Consider the following 5,000-nt stretch of genomic DNA (forward strand, 5'->3'; position numbering starts at 1 on the left):
GCAACGTCGTTTTCGAGGGGGGGGGGGGGCACTAAAATAATAACCAACAACACACAGCTGCGACTTTTTTTTCATTTTATTTTATTTTAACCACACGAATTCAGCCAACGGTTTTTAAAATCTTTTTTTTTTAATTTTATTTAGGGAACCGAATCTGAAAATCTGTGGTAGAGATAACATTGTGAAATCTAAAACTGACCCGTCCCCCCCCCCCCCCCCCCCGATCCCCGTCCCCCCTCCCTCACTAAACCAATCGCCAGGAAAACAAAACTAACAATAGGGAAGCATTGTAAAGCACAGAGAGGTCTGGTAAAGCACAGGGAAGCATTGTAAAACACAGAGAGGTCTGGTAAAGCATAGGGAAGCATTGTGAAGCACAGAGAGGTCTGGTAAAGCATAGGGAAGCATTGTAAAGCACAGAGAGGTCTGGTAAAGCATAGGGAAGCATTGTAAAGCACAGAGAGGTCTGGTAAAGCACAGGGAAGCATTGTAAAGCACAGAGAGGTCTGGTAAAGCATAGGGAAGCATTGTAAAGCACAGAGAGGCGTGGTAAAGCATAGGGAAGCATTGTAAAGCACAGAGAGGTCTGGTAAAGCATATGGAAGCAATGTAAAGCACAGAGAGGTCTGGTAAAGCATAGGGAAGCATTGTAAAGCACAGAGAGGTGTGGTAAAGCATAGGGAAGCATTGTAAAGCACAGAGAGGTGTGGTAAAGCATAGGGAAGCATTGTAAAGCACAGAGAGGTCTGGTAAAGCATAGGGAAGCATTGTAAAGCACAGAGAGGTCTGGTAAAGCATAGGGAAGCATTGTAAAGCACAGAGAGGTCTGGTAAAGCACAGGGAAGCATTGTAAAGCACAGAGAGGTCTGGTAAAGCACAGGGAAGCATTGTAAAGCACAGAGAGGTGTGGTAAAGCATAGGGAAGCATTGTAAAGCACAGAGAGGTGTGGTAAAGCATAGGGAAGCATTGTAAAGCACAGAGAGGTCTGGTAAAGCATAGGGAAGCATTGTAAAGCACAGAGAGGTCTGGTAAAGCATAGGGAAGCATTGTAAAGCACAGAAAGGTCTGGTAAAGCATAGGGAAGCACTGTAAAGCACAGAGAGGTCTGGTAAAGCATAGGGAAGCATTGTAAAGCACAGAGAGGTCTGGTAAAGCATAGGGAAGCATTGTAAAGCACAGAGAGGTCTGGTAAAGCATAGGGAAGCATTGTAAAGCACAGAGAGGTCTGGTAAAGCATAGGGAAGCATTGTAAAGCACAGAGAGGTCTGGTAAAGCATAGGGAAGCATTGTAAAGCACAGAGAGGTCTGGTAAAGCATAGGGAAGCATTGTAAAGCACAGAGAGGTCTGGTAAAGCATAGGGAAGCATTGTAAAGCACAGAGAGGTCTGGTAAAGCATAGGGAAGCATTGTAAAGCACACAGAGGTCTGGTAAAGCATAGGGAAGCATTGTAAAGCACAGAGAGGTCTGGTAAAGCATAGGGAAGCATTGTAAAGCACACAGAGGTCTGGTAAAGCATAGGGAAGCATTGTAAAGCACAGAGAGGTCTGGTAAAGCATAGGGAAGCATTGTAAAGCACAGAGAGGTGTGGTAAAGCATAGGGAAGCATTGTAAAGCACAGAGAGGTCTGGTAAAGCATAGGGAAGCATTGTAAAGCACAGGTCTGGTAAAGCATAGGGAAGCATTGTAAAGCACACAGAGGTCTGGTAAAGCATAGGGAAGCATTGTAAAGCACAGAGAGGTCTGGTAAAGTATAAGGAAGCATCGTAAAGCACAGAGAGGTCTGGTAAAGCATAAGGAAGCATCGTAAAGCACAGAGAGGTCTGGTAAAGCATAGGGAAGCATCGTAAAGCACAGAGAGGTCTGGTAAAGCATAGGGAAGCATTGTAAAGCACAGAGAGGTCTGGTAAAGCATAGGGAAGCATTGTAAAGCACAGAGAGGTGTGGTAAAGCATAGGGAAGCATTGTAAAGCACAGAGAGGTCTGGTAAAGCATAGGGAAGCATTGTAAAGCACAGGTCTGGTAAAGCATTTACTCTCTGCCCCTTCCCTCTGTCTCTGTGTTTATTATGGGGTGTTTTCTCCTCTCGTTCCCTGTGTTTATTATGGGGTGTGTTCCCCGTTTCAGGATCCGATCTTCGTTCTGGAGAATAACATCCCCATTGATAGTCAGTACTATCTGGAGCAGCAGCTCTCCAAACCCCTGCTGAGGATCTTCGAGCCCATCCTGGGAGAGACGAGAGCAGAGAGCGTTCTCCTGAGTGAGTGTGCGTGCGTGCGTGCGTGTGCGTGCGTGCGTGCGTGTGTGTGTGCGTGTGTGTGCGTGTGTGTGTGCGTGCGTGTGTGTGTGCGTGCGTGTGTGTGTGTGTGTGGCTCCTCTCATTATCAGTGCGTGTGTGTGGCTCCTCATTATCAGTGTGTGTGTGTGTGTGGCTCCTCTCATTATCAGTGTGTGTGTGTGTGTGGCTCCTCTCATTATCAGTGTGTGTGTGTGTGTGGCTCCTCTCATTATCAGTGTGTGTGTGTGTGTGGCTCCTCTCATTATCAGTGTGTGTGTGTGTGTGGCTCCTCTCATTATCAGTGTGTGTGTGTGTGTGGCTCCTCATTATCAGTGTGTGTGTGTGGCTCCTCATTATCAGTGTGTGTGTGTGTCTGTGTGGCTCCTCTCATTATCAGTGTGTGTGTGGCTCCTCATTATCAGTGTGTGTGTGTGTGTGTGTGTGTGGCTCCTCATTATCAGTGTGTGTGTGTGTGTGTGGCTCCTCATTATCAGTGTGTGTGTGGCTCCTCATTATCAGTGTGTGTGTGTGTGTGTGGCTCATTATCAGTGTGTGTGTGTGGCTCCTCTCATTATCAGTGTGTGTGTGGCTCCTCATTATCAGTGTGTGTGTGTGTGTGTGTGTGGCTCCTCATTATCAGTGTGTGTGTGTGTGTGTGTGGCTCCTCTCATTATCAGTGTGTGTGTGTGTGTGTGGCTCCTCATTATCAGTGTGTGTGTGTGTGTGGCTCTTCTCATTATCAGTGTGTGTGTGTGTGGCTCCTCATTATCAGTGTGTGTGTGTGTGTGGCTCTTCTCATTATCAGTGTGTGTGTGTGTGTGGCTCTTCTCATTATCAGTGTGTGTGTGTGTGTGGCTCTTCTCATTATCAGTGTGTGTGTGTGTGTGATGATGTCATTGATTTCATGGTGCTTCTCGTTTGACTGAAGCTCATTGCTCTCTCTCTCTCTCTCTTCTCTCTCTCTCTCTCTCTCTCTTTTATGTCTTCGTTCTCTCAGAGGGGGATCACACACGATGCAAAACCGTTTTAACCTCCAAAGTCGGGGGGCTGATGGCGTTTGCTAAGAAGAGAAGCACGTGCATCGGCTGCAAAGCTGTGCTGAGTCACGACGGTGTGTGTGTGTGTGTGTGTGTGTGTGTGTGTGTCTAACCCCCAGAGTAACATCACAGTGTAATAAAGCATAGGGAAGCATTGTAAAGCACAGAGAGGTCTGGTAAAGCATAGGGAAGCATTGTAAAGCACAGAGAGGTCTGGTAAAGCATAGGGAAGCATTGTAAAGCACAGAGAGGTCTGGTAAAGCATAGGGAAGCATTGTAAAGCACAGAGAGGTCTGGTAAAGCATAGGGAAGCATTGTAAAGCACAGAGAGGTCTGGTAAAGCATAGGGAAGCATTGTAAAGCACAGAGAGGTCTGGTAAAGCATAGGGAAGCATTGTAAAGCACAGAGAGGTCTGGTAAAGCATAGGGAAGCATTGTAAAGCACAGAGAGGTCTGGTGAAGCATAGGGAAGCATTGTAAAGCACAGAGAGGTCTGGTAAAGCATAGGGAAGCATTGTAAAGCACAGAGAGGTCTGGTAAAGCATAGGGAAGCATTGTAAAGCACAGAGAGGTCTGGTAAAGCATAGGGAGGCATTGTAAAGCACAGAGAGGTCTGGTAAAGCATAGGGAAGCATTGTAAAGCACAGAGAGGTGTGGTAAAGCATAGGGAAGCATTGTAAAGCACAGAGAGGTGAGAGAATGGATTTAAATATAAAATGATACACAGAGAAGTCGCAGTGGAAAAATTTGACAGCAGAATTCAGGAAGTCGTGACTATTTGAGGGGTTGCACATTCAAATAGAGGAAATGAAATCGCCTTTGCGTGTCACTTCCTGTGCGATTAGGTCTCCAGCCCTGACAGGAATTCAGTGTTTCAACATTGCAACAGTTTATGTGGCAATACTGAGGAGCGCTGACCGTCTTTAAAATCCATTCTCTCACCTCTTATTAGCTTTATTAACAGGATCACTGACCCCTCCCTTTAAAGGAGCGCTGACCATCTTTAAAATCCATTCTCTCACCTCTTATTAGCTTTATTAACAGGATCACTGACCCCTCCCTTTAAAGGAGCGCTGACCATCTTTAAAATCCATTCTCTCACCTCTTATTAGCTTTATTAACAGGATCACTGACCCCTCCCTTTAAAGGAGCGCTGACCATCTTTAAAATCCATTCTCTCACCTCTTATTAGCTTTATTAACAGAATCACTGGCCCCTCCCTTTAAAGGAGCGCTGACCATCTTTAAAATCCATTCTCTCACCTCTTATTAGCTTTATTAACAGGATCGCTGGCCCCTCCCTTTAAAGGAGCGCTGACCATCTTTAAAATCCATTCTCTCACCTCTTATTAGCTTTATTAACAGGATCACTGGCCCCTCCCTTTAAAGGAGCGCTGACCATCTTTAAAATCCATTCTCTCACCTCTTATTAGCTTCATTAGCATTGTAATTAATTTCTTTCTTTCTCAGGTGCTGTCTGTAATTACTGCAAAGTTCGTCAATCTGAACTTTATCAGAAAGAAGTGAGTCTGTTTTGTTTCACTAAAGTCCATCTTCCCTCCTTTTTATACCAGCTCCAAAATAATAACCCTGTCTCCTCTCCACTCCTCTCCCCACTCCTCTCATCTCTCCTCTCTCTCTCCTCTCTCTCTCCTCTCCTCTGTCCTCTCTCCTCTCTCTCCTCTCT

General features: G+C 45.7%; 1 pseudogene; it reads left to right on the forward strand.

Annotated features, from left to right (window-relative positions):
• The window catches only part of LOC131732849 (DNA polymerase delta catalytic subunit-like), a 19,031-nt pseudogene that overhangs the window by 12,454 nt on the left and 1,577 nt on the right, over positions 1-5,000 (forward strand).

This window comes from Acipenser ruthenus, unplaced genomic scaffold (genome assembly GCF_902713425.1).
Source record: "Acipenser ruthenus unplaced genomic scaffold, fAciRut3.2 maternal haplotype, whole genome shotgun sequence".
NCBI lineage: Eukaryota > Metazoa > Chordata > Actinopteri > Acipenseriformes > Acipenseridae > Acipenser > Acipenser ruthenus.